Below are 22,515 nucleotides of genomic sequence, written 5' to 3'. Positions count from 1 at the left end.
GAACAGGTTGTTTTTGTAGATGAGCATTACATACATATATTCCCAGAGTGCCTGGGTGGCTCAGTCAGTTGAGTGTCTGACTTTTGGTTTCGGCTCAGGTCATGATCTCACAGTTCATGGGGTCGAGTCCGGCATCGAACTCCGCGCTGAAGTCAGGGACCCTGTTTGGGATTCTCTCTCTGTCTCTCTGTCTCTCTCTCACTGCCCTTTTCCCAATTGCTCTCTCTCTAAAAATAAATAAATAAACTTCAATATGACATTCCTGGTAGTCATGAACATTTGGTAATGCAGGGGTTGTACCGTGCCCATTGTCTATCCCTGAATGAGTTCTTCAGGAGAAAGCGTTTGGGGCCCTGAACTCCGGTGGTGTTTGCTCATTGGAATCCCCTTGTCTAACACATGCTTCCCCAGCTCCCCGATCAGTCTGAGGAAGGACACACCAGGAAGTGTGGGTGACTATGACGATCAGAACGACCTTAGTCTTTGTGTCCAAGCTGCTCTTTCCTCATGAACTTGTGGAAAGTGAGACTCCATTCTTCCACCAGCGTGCATCAAAGTCTCAACGTGTTCATACCTTAACAAAGTGACACCTTGTGTACGAAAATGGCTTTCAACTGCATGTTATCACTGCAAAGGAAGAGTTTTAGCTGACTAGTTATAGAAGAAGATGACCGCAGCATGACTTATCCTGACTCCTGTGTGCCAGGGGACAATTCCAGGGTCATCCCTGCATGGAGATCAGCACCCCAATGTTCTTGGTGGGGTATGCTACGACTAAATATCTGTGCTCCCCACTGCCATTCATATGTTGAAACAGAGTCTGTCAATATTGAATTAGATACCTCTTGAGTGTTGATTTCAGTATTTCCCTGGTACTAACTTCATCCCAATGTGGTGGTATATGGACATAGGGCATTTGGGAGGTGATGAGGTCATGAGGGTGGAGACCTCATGATGGGATTAGTGCCCTTATAAAACAGACCCTAGAGAGCTCCCTGTCTTTTTGCCATGGGAGGATACACCAGGAAACAGGTCCACACCAGACACTGAATGAGCTGGTGCCTTGAATTTGGACTTCTAGAATCCAGAAATGTGAGAAATAAGTTTCTGTTGTTTATAAGCCATCCGGTCTATGGTATTCTGTTATAGACGCTCACATGAACTAAGGTAGGATGAGTCTTCACCTGTCCTTATTCCTTGAGCAGCCCTGGCTAAGCTGGATTAGGCATCCCAGGTCCACCCTCTCTCTTGTCCAGACCTGCATGGACAATTAGCCAACTGGAACTATTAGCCAATGGAAGTAGAAATGCTGTATGAGGCAAAGGGACTGGCTGGACAGTGTAGACCCTCCACCCTATTTGCCCTACACATCAAAGCAAGCTGTGTCTTCCCAGGGTCCTCCCGAGAAGGACAGCCTGTCTCCCACGGGAAGGTCACCTTCCCAGTGGCCCAGAGTCTACAAGTAGCTCCTGGCTCCAGGACACCAAGCCAGGGTAGCCTTAGCACGGACTGAGTAAAGGCAATAGGGATCTCAAAAACCAAGGCGCCATCATGGCAGTGGGTTCAACTCCTGATTTGCCTAGTAATTGTTCAGCCCCTGGCTGCCAATTTATTATCTTCAAGTAGAGAGTGAATGGAGGGTAATTCTGGTCATGGTGTTGATGATCCAGATTACTGTATCTTCAATGATTCAGATAGCTCCTCAAGACCTATTTGTCAAGAGCATGTGTTCAAGAGGTCAGTCTTGAACCTCAAAGGAGCTCTCAAACCACCTAAGGTTTTGACAAAATCAAATAAGAGTTGCTCTTATATATGAAGCTCTTATCATGTGCTAGGCACCATGCTAGGCACTCTACTAGTTGTTAGTGTATTAGTTCACCCTTTGCCCCCCACAATTAATGTTCCAAGGATCACCTTAAACAGTGATCAGGCTTAAAACAGTGGCCGATTAGGTGTCATAATTCTTTTTTTTTTTCCAATATATGAAATTTATTGTCAAATTGGTTTCCTAGGTGTCATAATTCTGTGGGCTGACTAGACTCAGCTGGATGCTGCGTTCCACCTGTGGGTTGGCCTGGTTGGTGCACCGGGGCTGTGGCCCTGGTGTGGACAGCTGGAAGGCCAGGCTGAGCTGGGATTCTGGGGTGGTGGGGCCTCCTCCTCTTCTCCATGCCTCTCCACGTAGCTTCTTCATATGGTAGCAAGCAACCAGACTTCTTCCATGATGGCTCACAGCTTCCCAAATCTTAAAAGAGGTTTTCCTCTGACCTAGAGCTGGAACAGCACAGCATCACTTCTGCTGATTGCCGCTCCTCAGAGGGTCCCTGAAGCAGAATGCGAGGGACCACACAGTGCATGGGAGACAGGAGGGTGGTGTTTACCCAAGGAACTGAGGCACATATCAATGGAGCCACTCAAGTTCACACAGCTAGCCAGCTCCAGTCTATTGCCAAGATTCAAGATTCAAACTCAGGTTGGCCTAACTTCAAACCTACATTCTTGAGTCTTGTTAGACTGGTCATAGGACACGATGAAAGAGGGGAAGAGGCAAAACCAGTGTCAGGAAAGCTAATGGCCACCCAGCACTAAGGCTCCCAGGTGACGGCGGGTCAACTTTCAAAATAGATTTTAGTTATGCTCAGAGAAACAAGAAAGAGGCCCCCTGCCTGGGACAGATGGTGAAATGGAACCGATGAAAACACAGAGCTGCTGAGCTCTCGTTTGGCTTCTATTCTACCAGGGATCATGGTCTTCAAAGCATGAAGCGTAGAGCCAATGTGAGCCAGAGGAAGGCTGCATTAATTGGACTTTGGGTCAGAAGACCTGGGGTTTGCTCTGACCAGCTGCTGTAATGGAGAGAACTACACTCACCCTCTGAGACTGTGTCCTTGCCTCTGAGATGATAACAACAAGCACACAGGTTGTTCTGAAGGTCAAACAAGATTCTCGAGGATTGATAGATAACACGGATCTAGCACTGAGTTTTCATGTTTTGTGGGAGGGATCATGCGACTTTGAACAAATTATATCCCGGAGGATGAGAAAAGTATACAGAAGACACTGGTGAATGTATGATGTGCTCTAAGGGGTGTGGGGAACAGCAGAAGCACCTGGGGACTAAGGAGAAGAAACCGTAGTCCTGAGTTCCAAAAAGCAGAAGGTACAGTGTGCCTGGGTGGCTCAGTTGGTTAAGAGTTCAACTCTTGGTTTATGCTCAGCTCATGATCTCATGAGACCAAGCCCTGCATCAGGCTCTGCACTGACAGCATAGAGTCTGCTTGGGACTCTCTTCTCTCTCTCTCTCTCTCTCTCTCTCTCTCTGCCCCTCCCCCAGCTTGCACTCTCTCCCTTTCAAAATAAATAAATAAACTTACAAAAAAATCAGAAGATATTTCCACAAAATATAGGCCAGTATATCTGATTTTGACCCTGGACAAGGTTCTGGGAGAAACTTTGTCAAGTACTCGACAGTACTTTGTTAAGCTAAGTTCTCCATCAAGGAAAGTCAAGATTACAACGGAGGGGGGCGCCTGGGTGGCTCAGTCGGTTAAGCGGTCGACTTCGGCTCAGGTCATGATCTCATAGTCCGTGAGTTCGAGCCCCGCGTCGGGCTCTGTGCTGACAGCTCAGAGCCTGGAGCCTGTTTCAGATTCTGTGTTTCCCTCTGTCTCTGCCCCTCCCCTGTTCAAGCTCTGTCTCTCTCTGTCTCAAAAATAAATAAATGTTAAAAAAAAATTTTTTTTAAAAAAGATTACAACAGACGGAAACAAAAAGACTGTCACCAGGAGATGGGAGTGGAGTTGTGACTGAAGATGCCCCTTTGCCAAGACAAATCCCTCTGTCACGTTCACCTCTAATTTCTACAAATACTTTATTGTTTGATATTTAATAAATCCATCTCTTGGGAAAGCCTTGATTCACCTGAGGAACTCTTACCAGTTAATAAAACAGTTATAAAAACAGTTATAAAACTGTTATTACCAGTTATAGAAACAGGACTGTTTTTATATTGCAAGATTAATGATAAAAGTAAAGGGAGGGAAACGTGTGTTCCCAGGGCCTCAGAAATTTTAAGCTGGGAGCAAATTCTCACTGGCTTTAGTTTGAAGGGACCCCCATTTACAGGGGACCCCTGTTCGGGTAAGCATTTCCTCTGTTAGCATCTGACTCCCTCATCCCCAGCCTCATTTCCCCCTCAAACTGCATTTCAGGCTTTCAAGTTCTTCTATTTCCGGTTGGGCCATTCTGGAACAATGGCCTATTACCCACCCCACCCCCACCTCCATGACCGTGACTGGTCCGTCTCTGCTCCCATCTGAAGCCACACCCTCCCCAAACATGCAACACTCCAGTCCCTCACAAGTTCAAGGACATCCCTTCTGACCCAACGCCTCCTCTCCTGCGTGGTCACCTTCCCACCCAGTGATGAACTCTGTCACGTCTTCCTCATCCTTCACACAAACATGCTTCCGTTCCACACCCTTTTCAACTGTCCCGGCCCCACGTCGGTGATCCCTTCCGAGCCTCACAGAAAAGATGTCTCTGCTTACTGTTTTTATTGCTTCACTGTCCTCCCTCTGTCTTCAACCCAGTAGAATCATGTTTCGACCTACCATGTCATGGAAGTGTCTTTTTTTCACCATTGCCCACTATTTCCACATCCCCAACACCAGAAGGTCAATCTGTCCTCCATTGCCAAACCAATTAACCAGGCCAAACGGGTGAACCTCCGTAACCACGAGCAGTGTGCCATGTGGTTGATCACTCCTTCACTAGAACGATGCCTCTCTAGACGTGAGACGCGGCCTCCCAACATCGGGACCCCAAAGTTCTGTCTTCATCAACCTTCTTCTCCATCTACACTCTTTTTCTGGGTATCCACACTGGGTTGAAGACAGTCCCCATGTGTCTACCTGGAACCTGCAAATGTGGCCTTACTTGGAAATAAGGTCTTTGCAGATGCAGTCAAGTTGAGGTTATACACAAGTAGGGTGGGCCCTAATCCAGTGTCTGGTGTCCTCATAAGGAGAGGGAAATGGGGACACAGACACAAGGAAGAATGCCATCTGGTAGCAACGGCAGTCCAGTGGTAATTACCAATGGTAATGTAGCTAGCTGCAAGCCAAGGAATTCTGATGACGCGGAACATTGGCCAGAAACTGGAAGAGGCCAGGAAGGATTGTGCTGTAGACCTTTCAGGGGGAGCACGGCCCTGCGGACACATTGATTTCAGATTCTGACCTCCAGAACTGTAACTGAATACATTTCTGTTGTCTGAGGCCCTCCAGTTTGTGGCACTTTGTTACAGCAGCCCTAGGGACTAACACAGCAGTCCTCGCCAGTGCCTTGACTTTGCCTACCGTCTCCGCGTTGATGATTCTGAAATATCTCACTCCAGTCCTAACCTGGCATTTGAGTCCCATGCAGGACCAGCCGACTATCTGCCTGGAGTCACTTCTTGGATGTCAAAAGGCATCTCAGACTTACCATGGCCAAGAGGGAGCCATGGAATGCCTCCAAATGTGCTCTCCACAAGGCTTCTCCCTTCTCAGTAATGAAACCCATGTAATTACTCAGCCAGAACGTACCAAGTTCTCTCCTATCTTAACTCTACCACCTTGAATGCTAAAAGCCAGGTTTATTAAAATTATCCCTCAAGGGAACCATCTCCTTCCTGTTGACCCTCACCCTTCACCTGGACCATCAAAAGTTCTCCACATTTATTGGTTCACCGATGGACAAAGTTCGTTATAAACAGATACGACAGAATGGGGACTTACTCTCTGAATATACAGTTCCATTTGAAGAATGAGAAGGAAAAGACCTCTGCTTACACAGGGTTTTCCCTGGCCCTTGACCTTCAGAAAGAAGTGCCTCCTCTGAGAGCCTCCAACACCAACAAGAGAAAATCCAGGACCCCTACGCAGTCAAGGGCATCACTGCCTCATCTGGTGGCCAGCTCTGCCCACGGCACGTCTAGCCCATCCCTCGCCCAAGCATTAGGGATAGATGTAGAATCTCTCAACAAAGTTAACTCTCCCTCCGCGAACAGACCCCCCTCTCCTGGGTCCCTACCTAGAATTTACAGGGTGCTTAATGTTTACACAGTGTCCTGTTCTCATTTACTGAAGGCAGAGCAAACACATGCGTGGAGATACAAATATTGCATCAGGAAACCTTGGATTCATTCCCAGGTTTGCTTCTGGCTTATGTGGTTTTCGTAAAGGTCATCTGAGTTTTCGAGGCTCATGGAGTAAAACTTGCCCTCGCTCCACTACACGGGCAGGTCGTAAAACCAAACGAGGCTGTTTGTGAAACGCTCAGGTACTTACAGTCGTGGGACGCGCTCTTAGTTCCCGGCGTCGTCTCGCCCAAGATGTCAGCAGCACTAAACCCACCTTCTAGAAAATTACGGCAACCAAAATTTGAGGTCAGCCTGGAGTGTCCATGGACGTCGCGCCTGGTAAGCGTGGGGCCTTCTTTTGTATTGATCAGGAAGACTCGTGCGGGTAAATGGGGCCTCAGGTGCTCCTTACTCTGGCAAACCACGGTCAGCTGTCCACACTCAGGTACTGACACAATCTTGTTTATTTTTCTGAACAAGTGTCCCTGGGTCCCTTCCTTTTCATTTCACACCAGTGTTCTTCCCTTTGCCACTACCTGGGCCTTTGATGTTGTCTCTCAACAGGTCTCCTAAATGCGACCTATTCCTTCTACACGTTCTGCCTGTTACCAGGTTAATAATCCCGAAACGTGGGGCGCCTGGGTGGCTCAGTCGGTTAAGCGTCTGACTCTTGATCTCAGTTCAGGTCATGATCTCGGGGTCATGAGTTCAAGCAAGTTCCACACTCAAGCCCTCCGCACCCAGCATGGAGCCTGCTTAAAAAAAAAAAAATCCCCAAACATTTCTTGGTGTGCTCCTCCCTGCTCTAAAACTTTCTATGGCTCCCTATCGCTTAAAGAATAAAATCCAAACTCCTGAGGGAGGACCATAATTGGAAAGAAGGTGGCCTCTCTGCTACATCATTTTCTGTTTCTCCCTCTTGGACACCACTCTACCTTTTACACACCTGCGCCCCCTGTGTTACCCTTCTCCCCTCCTCTCGATGGCCCTCCTCAGCTCCACCTGGATGATAGTGGTCCCATCTACACCCGAAGGGCCCGCCAAAGGGCGGCCACCTCCAGTCTCAGCTCTGAAAACACCTGAGTCCCTACAGCTCCTTTCACACTTGGCCAGGCACTGCCTCAGTTGTGTGTGTGCACCTGTCTGCGTGCATGTGCGTGCACAGGTGTTTTCTCTCCACCAAGATTATAACTTTTTATTTATTTATTTAATTTTTTTTAACATGTATTTATTTTTGAGAGAGACAGACAGCATGTGAGTGGGGAAGGAGCAGAGAGAGAGAGAGAGAGGGAGACACAGAATCCGAAGCAGGCTCCAGGCTCTGAGCTGTCACCACCAAGCCCGACACCGGTCTTGAACCCACGAACCATGAGATCATGACCTGAGCTGAAGTCGGACACTTAACCCACTGAGCCCCAGGCGCCCCAAGGGTATAACTTTTTAAAAGGAGACCTGGTGCCTCATGCAGAATTTCGTCAATTCTGAGATACAGCTCTTTTGGAATTGTAACAACTCTGAAATTGGGATACAGCTTAAAATTGATCCACGTCATGGTTTAATTGTCAGCGTGTTTCTTCCTTGGAAGAAAAGAAAATAACGGTGTGCCATACAGTTGACTACGTCTGAAGTTCAATGAAAAGAGATGCTTTTTTAGATTCCCTGCAGCTCCCAACACAGGTCTTGCACGCCGAAGGTGGTTTTTAAAAGGCTTACTGTTTGATGGATGGATGTGCCTCCAGACGACCAGCACAGAAGCTGCTCCGAGAAAGATGGGAGCCCCATGCCACATACATAGTTCCTTCCAATCCCTTCCATTCCTCCAGGAGAAAAAAAAAAAAAAAAAAAAAAAAAAAAAAAAAAAAATCACCTGCTCAAATGGGAGAGATGAAGCGGGAAGGAGAGTGTTATGGGTTGATTTGTGTCCCGCCCCCCAAAAGATGCGCTGAAATCCTTACCCCTAGTGGCTCGGATTATGACAGTATTTGGAAATAGGGTCATTGTAGATGTAACGAGTTAAGATGAAGTTATCCTGCAGTAGGGTGGGCCCCAGGTCCCATATGACTGGTGTCCTTATAGGAGGATGGCCCTGTGAAAACACAGGCACGCAGGGAGAACACCGTGTGAGGACAGAGGACTGGGGTAATGCATCTATGAGCCAAAGGATGCCCAAGATTTCTGGCCGAGCACCATCAGCTGGAAAGAGACAAGGAAGGACTCTTCCATACGTTCCATACATTCAGAGACAGCATAGCCCTGCTGACACGTGGATTTTAGACCTCTAGGCTTCGCAGCTATGAACAATATTTCTGTTATTTTCAGCCACCCAGTTCATGGTGCTTTGCTACAGGAGGCCCTAGGAAACTAATACAGAGAGGTATAGGAAAGCGTAATGCCTGAAAATACCCTTTCCCACAAGTCATGAACAAACAAAAATGACTAGAGTTACGGGGAGGGAGAGAGAATCCTAAGCAGGCTCCACACTGTCAGCGTGTGGAGCCTGACACGGAGCTTGAACTCACGAACAGTGAGATCAGGACCTGAGCCGAAATCAAGAGTCAGATGCTTAAGCAACTGAGCCACCCAGGTGCCCCCAAACAAGTGAAGTTGTAAAGCTGGGGATTAGTATAGTAAGGAAGTTTTTGAATAAAACGTCGTTGGGGGGGGGGGGGGCGGAAGTAAGAGCTCTGAATTTAGGACCAGGTTCAAATGCTAGCTTCCCCACTCACTTGTTGTGTGACTTAAAGCCAATTAGTTAACCTCCCTGGGAGTTCAGCCTTCTCGACCATAAAAAGGAGATAGCAGGAGAATTCCTGGGAGATTCACAGGAGGGCTTGCAGCATTGTCTTGGGATCTTCCCAATTCCCCAAATGAAAATAGAACGACTAGATAGAAGAACCAAAAACTCATGCACAACAGGTACAAGATAATCAGCTGTCAGGACATCTCTATTAACTCCAAAATAAAAGCAGGCAGGCGAACCGATACAGCCATGACACCTACATGGCATTGGCATCTGTGCACGAGAACTCAGGGGGGTCACGGGGCAGCTAACAGAACCCGCAGGTGGAAGCTGGTAGAGCCCTTTGTGGATAATGTTTGCTCATCCCAACAGAGAGAGAGAATGGGAGGGTCCTGCAGTGAAACCTCTAAGGGCTGGATCAGCCCAACCCTATAAACGCTTGAAACTGGCCCGCCCTGGTTCCCGTCTTGGATGGGGTCCCACACTGCGGAGAAATTACTTGGAGTAAAATCAAATTGAGGAGAATAGGGATAACAGAAGTGAAGGCAAGAGAACGTCCAGATAACTGAGAACCAAGCCAATAAATGTCATCAAGCAAGCTGCTGCATGAAAACAACAGAAGGGTCTTTGTTAAGCTTGAAAGAAAAAAAAAATCTATTAGAACCAAGCCCTCTTATAAAATTTCAGAAAACTAACTTCATATAAAAATTAACAGCAGAAAATATCAAGGTCAAGTCGCATACAAAGTAACTATTTAGAAAAAGACGAAGAGAAATAGAATGGCATAGAGTCCACACAAACAAGGAAAGCAGGCTAGAAGACGTGCTCACTGAACAGGGCAAAACTACAACCTACCATGTTCATTTTCTATTGTTGCATGATGAATTGCAGACTTAGTAGCTTAAAACATATTTATCATCTTGCAGTTTCCCTGGGCCAGGAGTTCAAGCACAGGTTAGCAGAGTCCTCTGGGGTCTCATGAAGCTGGAATCAAGGTGGCAGCTGGGGCTGTGATCTTACCTGAGGGTTGAGGTCCCTTTGAAAGCTCACTGGTGTTGGCTGGGTTCAATTCCTTGCGATTGTAGAAGTCAGACCGATAGCCGCTAGAGGCCATCTGCTGGCCTGTGACATGGCCCCCTCCACGACAGGGCAGCTTGCAGTTCTAAGACCAACAAGACAGTATCTCTGCTGCTTTGAATTTTTCTGACTTTTCTGTCTCTGACCTTCAGATTCTCATTTAAACCAGTCTCCTGATTAGGTCAGGCCCACACAGAATGCTCTCCATTTTGATTCACTTAAAGCCAGCTGATTGGGAATCTTAATTACAACTGAAAAATCCTCACATCTATGCCATATAACATAACCCAATCGTGCGAACGGTATCCCTTACACTCACAGGTCCTGCCCACAATCAAGGGAAGGGGTGCGTGCACCGGGTGGCTGGACTCTTGGAGGGTATCTTAGAAGATATTTCAGAAAAAGCTAAGAGACAGTAAGAAAATGACACAAGATGAAAAAGAACAGCATCAGTCAAAATCAAAAAAATCTCAGAATTGAGTTGACAGAAATAAGAAAGAACTAGAAACAGAAGGAACAGATCTTAGAAGACTGAACTAGAAATCCAAGAAAAAACAAACACAACAGACGATGACAAGAAAACTAGAAGGGAAAAGAAGAGAACATTTCCAAAATCCAAAAATAATGAAGAAAAAGGTGACAGTATTTGAGACTGTAAAAATATGGAAGAGGGAAAAAGAAGATCCAACATATGAAGATAGGAGTCTCTGACATAGAAAAACCAGAACCAAGGGATCAGAACAGGTACTACCAAGGATAATTCAAGAACACATTTCTCAAATAACAAAGATTTAAAACTACACATCGAAAGAGGGGTGCCTGGGTGGCTCAGTTGGTTGGGCATCTGACTTCGGCCCTGATTATGATCTCACTGTTTGTGGGTTCAAGCCCTGCATCAGGCTCTGTGCTGACAGCTCGGAGCCTGGAGCCTGCTTCGGATTCTGTGTCTCCCTCTGTCTCTGCCCCTCCCCCACTCACACCGTCTCTCTCTCTCTCTCTCTCTCTCTCTCAAAAAAAAAAAAAAAACATTAAAAAAATTTTTTTTAAAAACTACACATTGAAAGAGAACACATTGTACCTGGGAATATTTACCCATAAAGACCCACACCAAAGCATATTCTAGTAAAATTATAGGACTTTAGGGAAAAAGAGAAAATATACCTTGAGTATCTCGACAAAAAAGAGAAAGTGACTTGTAGAGAATATTGACTTTTCATCAGGCTTTTCAACAGCAATTCTTTATGCCACAAGAGCCACGTATTGGAGCTACGTAAGGAAAGATGGGAACCATGGATTTTAAAACAGTAAAAGACTTTTCAGTACAAAGAGCACACATTTCGGTGAGCATGACGAACTCAGGAAATTATGGTCCCGTGAGCTCTTCCTGAGCGATCTAGTAGAGAATGAACTTCAGGCAGATAAATGTCTGCAAACATTAACACAATGACAACTGCTAAACATTAAATATATAGTGACTTGTAAAACTAAAAGGTTAAAAATGAGAGATTATAGTATGAGATGACTGTATGATCTGACAATAAAAATCATAACAAAATGAACCAAATAAATAAGAATAAAGGGAGAATGGGGATAGTATATGCAGACAAACTGGCTAAGTGTTTTCAATAATCATAATTAACGTGCTGGGATTAGTACTGTTGTTCCAAGACTGTAGTATGTATCATGCAGGGTGAAGCAAATGAAAAGTTATGAGATATTTTAATTCTATCCTTCCCCATATCACCGAGAACTAGGAATCTCAGTGTGAAAGAAAGAAGATACAGATGGAACACAGAAGTGGTTAAGTAAAAACCTTTTTGTTGGGGGCACGTGGGTGGCTCAGTCAGTTAAGCGTTTGACTCTTGGTTTCAGCTCAGGTCATGATCTCACAGTTTCGTGAGTTCGAGCCCTGTGTCTGGCTCTGCACTGGCAGCTTGTAGCCTGCTTGGGATCCTCTCTCTCCCTCTCTCTCCCTCTCTCTCTGCCCCTCCCCTGCTCGTGCTATCTCTGTCTCTCTCTAAATAAATAAACTTAAATTTAAAAAAAACAACCTTGTTGTTCTCAACTTGAATTGAAAAATTCTCTATGAACTCAAGATAGATAAATGGTGGATATATAGCTATCTCCCTAAGTAGATACATGTTAATAAATATATGAAGTTTCATATATATGTATATATATATATATATATATATATGAACAAAAAGTATATCATTTTGGATGTACTATGTATCATTTGGATGTACCATAGATAATGAATTTTGGTCGGTCATTATTTCTACATTTTTTTTCTCTCTATATATATACATTTATATTTTTATACATATCCATAGCCTCTAGATTGTACTCTTAAAATATCATTCTCCATTAAAAGAAACCAGAGATTCTAGGAGAAATGGCTGATTCTGGATTGGAGGTAGGAAATGTTCTAGAAGAGACTGGAACATCTTGAGATACCAAATAGCAAAGAACCACCAAAGACTATTAAGAGCGTGTCCAAATGGCTCAGGAGTTTCCATTGGCCACAAGGGGGACAATTTGAGACTCAATAAAGACAGGAATTTCAGTAGATTGAAACACATCAAATGTTTGTCTAAAAATTTATGGTATTTAAATAACAACTAACTGATCACCTTTTGAGAATGACAGGCAACCAATTGATTACCCTGAAAACTGAGTAAACAAAAGAAAAGGAAAAGCATTTACCATCTCTCCTATGTAAACAATACCACTGGACAGCAAAACACCAGATGAAAGGATGGATCCTCTTGTAAATTATTATAGCTATTTTTTTTTTTATTTTAGAGAGATAGAGCACAAGAAGGGGAGAGGGACGGAGAGAGAGAGAGAGAGAGAGAGAGAGAGAGAGAGAATCTTAAGCAGGCTCCACACTCAGCTCGGAGCCCACGAACTTGGGATCATGACCTGAGCCAAAGTCAAGCATCGGACACTCAACTGACTGAGCCACCCAGGCGCCCAACTAATAAAATGTTTTAAACTGCAGAACTTGAATACCACCAGCTTGCAACTCCAAATGAATTAGCTAATGGAGCTGAGACTGTCTCTCTCTCTTTCAAAACAAATTAACATCAAAATAAATAAACATTAAAAAAAAGAAATGGATGGAGAATGGGTTGGTTTCCAATGGCTGCTGTAACAAATTATGATAAACATGGTGGCTTACAACAACACAAAGTTATTATCTAACTGTTCTGGATGTTAGAAGTCTATTCTAACATCCACCTATAATGAGTTCTGAGGGGGCTGAAGTCAAGATGTGGGCAAGGCCGCGCGCCCCCTAGAGGCTCAAAGGGAGAATCTGTCTCCTGCTCTTCCCACCTTCTGGAGCCACCTGCAATCCTGCCTCATGGCCCCTTGGTCTGTAATGAAATGATTGGTGGCTGGGGGCCCCTGGATGGCTTCAGGATGGGAATGGTCACCAGAAAGACCAAGCCATGATTAGAGGGTTGGAACTTTCAGCCCCGCTGCCCCCGTCCCCCACCTCCGGGAACAGGGAGGGGCTGGAGAGTAAATCAATCAATCACCAACAGCCAATGACTTCCTCAATCAGGCCTAGGTAATGAAACTTCCAGAAGAATCTTTAAACAGGGAGATCTGGGAAGCTTCTGAGCTGGACAGGGACATCGGGAACACTCCTAGAGAGGGCATGGGGGCTCTGTGTGCCCACCCCCCACCCATACATCTTGCCCTACGCACCTCTCTCCTTTCCATTAGGCTGTTCCTAAGTTGGAGCCTTTATAATAAATTGCTACATGTATGTAAAGTATTTTGCTGAGTTCTTTGAGCCATTCTAGCAAATTATTAAACCCAAGGAGGGGGTTGTGGGAAATTTATAGCTGGTCGGTCGGAGGAGCGGGGGCCACCTGGGCCTGTGACTTGTGTCTGAGGCGGGGCAGTCTTGGGGGGCTGAGCCCTTGACCTGTGTGGTCTGCGCTAACTCTGAGCAGTTAGTGTCAGAATTGAATCGAGTTGTAGGACAGCCAGCTGGTGTCCGGGAAGTGGAGAATTGGTTGTGCGGAAAGGACCCACACATTTGGTGTCGGAAGTGTTCTGTGGGTAGAAACAGATCCCAGCATACGCCTAGTTCGGAAGGCCTGGCTTTTGCTCTGAGGCGAGCATTGGTTGCTACCATCAAGGCCCAGCATCAGGAAGATGTGGCCATGCCCTCGCAGCCATGCGGGACATCTAGGGTCTCTCTCGCAGGGTGCCTGCCCACTGGAACTTCTGGCACGGACGACCAGAGCAGGAAGAATCTTCCCTCTTGTCAGCTGGCTCCCCCAGGGGAGGGGAGGTAGGAGGAGCTGGGCTCACCCGTCTGGCTGGTAACCTACTTCCTTTGTCGGGAGAAAGAGGGATATGGCAAAAGGCCACCGTGCTTAAGGAGAATCCCTCCTCACAAAACCCGGAGGACCGGGGAAGAAGTGAGCCTCACTACCAAACAACACCTGCATCACAGGGCTGACGCGATCAAGTACAATGACTCGTTGAAAGTGCTTCCAACCACCTAGAACGAGGTCACTGTCAAGACACCTTATAAAATGTTATTTACCAAACATCGTCTGGTGGCTGTATGTGGAACCGGCCTCTCTGTGCCCTGCCTCCCAAGCTCTGCCTCACGAGTGCGGGAGGAAACGTCGACAGAGGGCCAGGTCGAGCCCAGACACCCGTCCTTGACTTCCTAGCACATGCCAGCGCCCGTGGGCCGCCCATCATTCCATCGAGAACAGTGTAAACATTAGACAGTTTGTAATTATACTTAGAACAAATCTTCCCCTCACTGGCGTGGCTTAAACTCCCCGGGACATCCCAAAATAAGCCTGTTCCCCGCTCCCTCGGGTGGGTGCCCAAGCAAGAGGGAATTCGCAGATTTTCTCCTAGCCACCACTCTGCTCTTTGCGAAGGAGCGAAGTAACAATCTGATTTTTCAAAATGGGGAATTATAACCACCCTTGCCGGTGGGTGGTGTCGTCAGGCAGCAGATGCAATGCCGGCGAGAGCCCTGTCGGCCCGTCTTCCTCCGTCCCTCCTCCTCCTTCCTTCCCACCCTCTCTCTTCCTTTCATCCTGCTACAGGGTAGTACTAATCATCATAACTAACAGCTTGGGTGTTTTCTATGCAGCAGACGCTGTTGTGGGTTTTTTTTTTTTTAATGCTTATTTCTTTATTTTGAGAGAGAGAGAGAGAGTGTGCACGTGCACGCTCAGGTGAGGGGCAGAGACAGAGAGGGAGAGAGAGAATCCCAAGCAGGCTCCGGGCTGTCCGTGCAGAGCCAGATGCGGGGCTTGATCCCACGAGCCATGACATCGTGACCTGAGCAGAAATCCAGAGTGAGACGCTTAACCGGCTGAGCCCCGCCAGGCGCCCCGACACTCTTGTGTTTTATACGAATTAATTCACTTATTCCTCATCCCAGGCCTAGGAGGTAGGCACTATAATTACCTCTGCTTTATAAACGAGACACCGGGAAACTTGGCCAGGTCACAAGATGAGTTACATAGTCGAGCTAAGATTCAAGCCCAAGCTCTGTAACTTTGGCTCCAGACCCTGTGGGTTTCACTGCCGTCCTCGGCTGCCTCTAGTCTTGGTACAATCGAGATTTAGGGCTGGGTCTCGGAGAGGTGAAATGAGGGCCTCAGGGCCCTACTTTCACCGGAAGCCTTAATAACCAGGATGAGGGAATGCTTGCTGAGGTCCAGCCCAGCTAACAGAAAATTCTCCGCACCTGATTAGAAAACCGGTCAAAGCAACCATTATAGAGTATTATTTCCCTTTATTTTTTTTTTTATAAAAATTTTTTAATGTTTACTTTTGACAGAGAGAGAGAGTGACAGAATCGGAAGCAGCCTCCAGGCTCCGAGCTGTCAGCACAGAGCTCGATGCGGGGCATGAACCCACGAACTGTGGGATCATGACCTGAGCCGAAGTCGGACGCTTAACCGACTGAGCCACCCAGGAGCCTCTTGTTTTCCTTTATCTCCCCACTGTTCTTTGCACGTGAAGATTTTGGGGGACCCTCCTGGAGAGCGGCTGACCAAGGTCTGGCGCAGAATCTCTTCCCCCGCTCCCCACCATCGTATCTAACGCAGACTGCCCTTTGGTGTGTGAGGCCATGTGTCACACACCCAGTGCTCTCTCCTCCAGGCTGAACAGCTTCTGGTCCTTCAACCACTTCTCTGTGGGGCAGCAGGGCAATGCCTCGGCACCTCGCAGCCCACCAGCCCAGCCCGGAGCTCCCCGTGAACTCAGAATGGCTCCCCCTAGACCTGCTCCGCTCTGGGCACGGGCCCTCCCATCTGGACTTACCAGTTTGATGCCCTAGGCCCTTGTGAACACGGGCTCAGCTCACAGATGCCCAGAGCGGCCCTCAACCCACAGTGACTGTGGTGGATGGACACACGCCCCAGCCTCCCCTCCTTCAGGTGAAGGGTTCTGGAAGGTTCTCTTGGCTTCTCGGAAGTTTTATCAGAACCAGGTATCATCCTTGGCAGTGACCTTGATAGCATGCCCTCGTGTTGGTTTTTCTTCTTTTTCTGGGACTTCTTCCTGTTTTCTCAGTCCTGCTTCTAAAGATCGGCTCTCAAAGAAATTACTTGGATGCAAGTTCTTTGTCTCGAGCTCTATTTTTGAAGGAAGCCACACTGAGACTACCAGGGTCCAGACAGCCCCCCACCTTACATTTCCTCTCAGAAAGCCCCCTACAAAATGTGCTAGAGAGATGTGGGGATGGGGGCAGATTTGTCGTGGTCTTGGGGTAAAGGGGAGCAGTGGTGTGGCCAGTTAGAGGTCCCAGGAGCCTCTCTTACGGCCAGAATGTGGGGCTGAGAGCAAATGCCAGGAACGCACCGAGGGTATGTCTTGGGGGGGGGGGGTGGGAGGGTGGGCAGCGGGCCTTCAGATTGTGCCTGGGACAGCTGATGACCTTATAGGCCCTACCCATGTACTGGGGTGCCTGTGCTGGACACAAGGGGGGCACCAACTACTGTCTGAGGTCCTAACGGTCAGCCGGCCTGAATTTCAGAATTGCCAGCCTCTAACATCACATGGGACAATTCCTTAAAATATCTATCTATCTATCTATCTATCTATCTATCATCTCTATATCTCTATACCTATACTTATATCTATATCGTTTATATCTCTATTTATACCTTTATCTATATCTATACCTATACCTATGTCTATATCTGTATCTATATCTATCTCTATATCTATATATGTCATCTATCTATATCAGTCCGGGGACTGACTATATCTAGTCAGTCTGGGGAACCCTGACCCATACAGGCGTGCTGATTTTTATTAACCTGCTTTCTGCTTGTATTAATTTGGAGGAGGGGGTAAAGGAGTGGGTATGTGGGATCACTCACCTTGTGTTGGATGACTTGCTAAATATTATGGGGAATAAGCTGGCCAATTACGACAGGTTGAACTTGAATTTTTCTGCATCAGAGTTCAGGTCTTGACAAAGATTTCCTGACGTCAGGCCTCATGACCTGTGGCTCTTACTGGCTGAATTTGGGACAGAAACTCAGGGGGTGGAGATCTCCAGGAGCCGGATCCTCGCCTGGACAAAGACTTATTAAAAAAAAAAAAAAAAAAAGCTGTCTGGCCCCAACTTTCTCTAGAGAGCAACTACTGAAAATTCTTTTGATTTTTTTAATGTGTATTTATTTTTGAGAGAGACAGAGAGAGACAGAACACAATTGGGGAGGGTCAGAGTGATAGGGAGACACAGAATCCGAAGCAGGCTCCAGGCTCCGAGCCATCAGCACAGAGCCCGATGCGGGGGCTCCAACGCATGAACTGTGAGATCGTGACCTGAGCCAAAGTCGGACGCTTAACCGGCTGAGCCCTCCCAGGCGCCCCCTGAAAGTTGTTTTAAAATGGATTCTTTAGGGGGCGCCTGGGGAGACTCAGTCGGTTGAGCATCTGACTCTTGATTTCAGCTCAGGTCATGATTCCGGGGTTGTGAGATCGAGCACCCAGTACGGAGCCTGCTTGGCATTCTTTGTCTCCCTCTGCCCCTCCCCCGCTTTCCCGTACTCTGTCTGTGAAAAAAACAAATCCAAACCGGATTGTTTGGTATTTGGCTCCATATCACATATCTCTGTGGGCCTTTCAAGGTTAAGAGCCCCTACGTGATTTCATAACCGATTCAGTCCAAAAGGGTGAATGCTCAATCATTGGTGAAAGGCCATTATCTAAATGACAGTCCAGTCCTTACAGCTGATACAGCAGTTTTCCCTGAAGCAGATTTGAAATGTTCGAGGCAATTTGCAGGAAATGTGTTTTTCACGTTCTTTCTGAACTTGTTGCCTTTTTGCAGGTACCACTTGCTACCTGCTGTAGAACTTGTCCTGAGAAGGCCCCTGGGAGACGATCTGTAGGATCCTATAGCGGCACAAAGCAGGTGGCAGGGCGCGTGGGGGTGAAGCCCCTCCCCCCAGAAGTGTTCAGTGTCCTTGAACATGGAGGCTTCACACTGGAGGTTCGGGCTTCACCAAAACGCAAACCCTTCGAGGTCGAGGTCTGCTGTTCACAAAGAGCCGATAACGGCTACCCAGCGGTCCTTCCTTTTTTTTTTCTCTTCATAGAAGACAGGGAATACTTTATTCAAACCCATCAGAGAAACAGACGGCTTGGGTCTATAACAAAGCATCATTTTTTTTCTTAAGGTTATTTTATTTATTTTGGGAGAGAGAGAGTGGGGGAGGGGCAGAGAGAGGGGCAGAGAGAGAATCCCAGGCGGGCTCCGTGCGCTCAGCACACAGCCCGACGCGGGGCTCGGTCTCTCAAGCCGTGAGATCATGCCCTGAGCCGAAATCAAGAGCCCGACGCTCAAACGCCTCAGCCACCCAGGCGCCCCAAGGTATTGTGTTTTTAAAAATAGGCCAGTAATTGTATAGGAGAGTATACACTTCTACGTACAAATGAACTGATCAGAGCACAACTTTTCAATATTTAAAACAGAATAAGCTTTCCTGTAAAAGCAGCACCTTTGTGACATCTTTAACGGTAGTGCTCCTCTCCTCCTTCCTCACCCTCTCCTGCCACAGAATCCACACCAACCTCCTCAGAATCCTTCTCGAGGGCGGCCGTGTTCTCATGGGCCTCTTCCTCCGTGCCCCTACCCACATACCAGTGGACAAGGGCGTGCCTGGCATATATCGGGTCAAACTTGTGGTCTAGGTGAGCCCAGGTCTCGGGGATGGCCGTGGTGCTCTCAGCATACACACAGCTCGCTGCACCTTGGTCAGGTCTCCAGCAGGTAGCACGGTGGGAGGCAGGTTACTGATGGCAACTCTGAAGCCAGCCGGGCACCAGTCCCCAAACTGGACGGTACTTTTGTTCTCGATGGCAGCAATGGCGGTACTGACGTCTTTGGGAAGCATAGGACCACTGTACGACGGGCAGCAAGCCATGTATTTGCCACGGCGAGGGTCACGTCTCACCGTCTGGTTCGCGGACTTAAAGGATGCATCGATGATCTCTGCTACGAGATGCTGTTCACAGTAGGCCCTCTCAGCGGAGATGACAGGAGTATAGGTGGCCACGGGGACGTGGATGTGGGGATAGGGCACCAGATCGGTCCGGAATTCTCTCGGATCAACACCCAGGGCTCCATCAAATCCGAGGGAAGCAGCGACGGAGGACACAATTTGACTCATCCACCTGTTCAGGTTAGTAGTCCAGGTTGGGTGTTCGGTACTGAGGTTTCCACGACAGATGTCATAGATGGCCTCGTCGTCTACCAAGACGGCACAATCAGAGTGCTCGCTCCAGGGCGGTGTGGGTAGTGAGGATGGAGTTGTAGGGCTCAACTACAGCCCTGGAAACCTTGGGGGCTGCGTAAGTGGAGAGCTCCAGCTCGGGCTTCTCGCCATAATCGACAGAGAGACGATGCGCCGGCAGGGAGGTGATCCTGGAGACAGGTCCCCCTCCAAAGCTGTGGGAAACCAAGAAGCCCTGAAGACCCGTGCGCTGGCGGGCCAGTTTCTGAATTCGGTCCAAGACAAGGCCAATGATCTCCTTGCCAATGGTGTAGGGCCCTGGGGCATGGTTATTAGCGGCATCTTTCTTGCCGGTGAGAAGCTTCTAGGGCAGAAGACCTGATGGGGGCTGCCGGTGTGAACTTCATCCACGTCTCCGGGTCCCAGGTCACCAAAAGCTGGCCTGCGCACGTGTACTCTTCTCACTGAAGAAGTTGTTGAAGGAGCCATCTCCTCCCCCAGTGGTCTTGTCATTGGCACCTGACCCTTGGGCTGGATGCTATGTTCCAGGCAACAGGGCTCCCAGCGGCCATCGCGGACCTGGACACCAGCCTGGCCAACGTGGGCGGCAATGCGCTCACACGATTGCTGCTCTGTGGCTGCCCACCTCCGGAGATTACTTTTCATGGAAGAGACGAGTGTTGAGTTCCCGCCAGGATGTCTATCTCATCTTGCCGGGATCCAGAGGCTTTATGTTCTCTCCTTCCTCCCGGATCCCACAACCTGCTGTGGAAGGAACTGGAAAAGCAGCGCCAGCCCGCGGAAGCAGTTTACCGATAGTAGCCCGTGTAACGGCCACCACGTTATTACAGAAAACACATCAATAACCATTCAGGATTCAAAGTGTTACTTACAATCATCGTATATGAGATGATCACTAGGGGTTTCGCGGATCTGCAGGCTTCCTGTTGTCTCACTACATCTTTTTTTTTTTTTTATGATTACACTATGTAATATGTGCAATTAGTTAAAGAAATTCTCTCATTACCGCCCCCCCAACCATGAATAAGTTTTCTCATATTTATTCTTCTGGAGGAGCTTTACAGGTACACATCCCAAATCTTAAAATCCTGTGTGTGTGAGGGTGGGGGGCGGGAGTGATAGGATTTGATTCTGTTCATTTGACATGGTCGTTTGGGAATTAGTGCTGATTTCACTGCCCCCCACCCCCCACCCTGGTCCCCCTTTTCCCGGAATGTGACAGCCTCTCCCTTCACTCGGGTTTTCTTCCGGTCTCCCGCCGAGGTCTGTCCTGTCCTTGGTAAAGAGGCTGTGCATTGATTTTTATGAGCCACCTCTTTCTTCCCTTTAATTTTCCAGCTGGTTTTTGTTATTATATCAGAAAAGCACTAAGCCCGGAGTATTTCTTTTCCAGGCAGCCACGTATGGAATTGCCGTTCTAGTTCTAAGTGTTTTCCAGTCGATTCTAATTGGTTTTCTAGGTGGGTAGTTATATCATCAAACACTTTCTTGTCTCCTTGTCAATATTTATAATTCTCGGTCCATTCAGAATTTAATGAGAATACCTCTCTTGTCCCAATGATTCTGTGAGGTATTTTTTATTATGTTAAGGAAATAACATTTGATTACAGTTTTCTATGGATTTTTTTTTTTTTTTTTTTTTTTTTTTTTTGATTCTGGGAAGAATGCTGGATTTTCTTCAGATAAAGACTCTGTAGTCAGACGCTGGGGTCGGGTCCCACTGAGCGAGTGGAATGTGTAATGCTGTGTAGCAGGAAGACAAATCGGATATCGGTGCATATCCATCTTTAAACGTCCAGAAAACTTCAATAGTTCACGGGGACAATAGGACGGTGTATTTGATGTTAGATTATTCCAGATAACCCAGACTGTTCCGGGTGGAACAGTCAACCACCCTTTGCTCTCCCGTCTATCTGCCCTCCCTGCCTGCCCTCACTGTGGGGACGACATGGCCCAGGCCCCCAAGAACCCCCGCCCACCTCTACCCCGCTAATGGATGCGCTGGAAGAAAAGAAGGGAGGGGGAGGAAGCGGGGGGTCCAGCGTGTTTCTCTGCCTTCTGGGGTATCCCTGGAAGAAGGGATACCCACTCCCACTGCATAGCGCTCCTTTGATGGCCAAGCGGCAGTCAGATGACCCTGGTCTGGGGGCTTTTGCTAAAACCGCCTTAAACCACCTCTCCGGCCATCGGAGCCCCAGCTCTAAGGGCCGCAGCAGCAGGGCCGGCTTCGTGGGCGTCCGCCCGCAGCCGCGTGGCCGCAATCCGTGCAGGGGACCCTGACCAATGCAGGACCACCGCAGTCATGCGTGGCTGCTGGGGACACGGTCGCCGTCCAGCCTGAGTCCCCATGTAGGCGTCCGGCCTTCTCATGCACGCATCTCTGCTGTGTGTGTGTGTGAGTGAGCAGTCCTGAGTCCTACGTGAGGGCGTCTCCTTCCCGGATCTGCCAGGAGGGTGGAATCGGCTGCCGTGGAGCCATTCTTCCTATTACAGGCTCACAAGCCCAGGTGAAAGGTTGGCCCGGCGCGTGGAGGGCTTCAGACGGCAAAGCGCCGGGCACAGGGGCTGGTGCCGGAGGCTTCGGAGAGGGCTGGTGGTCCACCCTTGTTGAGACGTGTTGATGAACACGCCAGTTACCTCAATTCTTCCTTTCTCAGCAGCTTAGCCGCTACACTGGAGGCAAAGCCACGTCCAGCTTTTCTCTGGGTCCCAGTCAATTCTTCCACGGTCCCTAACATGGCCTTAGTCTCCAAGGTCTTTCTTCTTCCTGTTTAGCCAGAGAAAGAATAGTGGTTAAGAGC

General features: G+C 48.0%; 1 pseudogene; it reads right to left on the bottom strand.

Moving 5' to 3' along the window:
• Positions 1 to 18,832: 18,832 nt before the first annotated feature.
• On the bottom strand, positions 18,833 to 20,691 carry LOC122213025 (annotated as a pseudogene).
• Between the last annotated feature and the right edge of the window lie 1,824 nt (positions 20,692 to 22,515).

The sequence above is a fragment of the Panthera leo genome, chromosome A2 (assembly GCF_018350215.1).
Source record: "Panthera leo isolate Ple1 chromosome A2, P.leo_Ple1_pat1.1, whole genome shotgun sequence".
Lineage (NCBI taxonomy): Eukaryota > Metazoa > Chordata > Mammalia > Carnivora > Felidae > Panthera > Panthera leo.
This window is presented reverse-complemented; position numbering and strand designations above follow the sequence as displayed.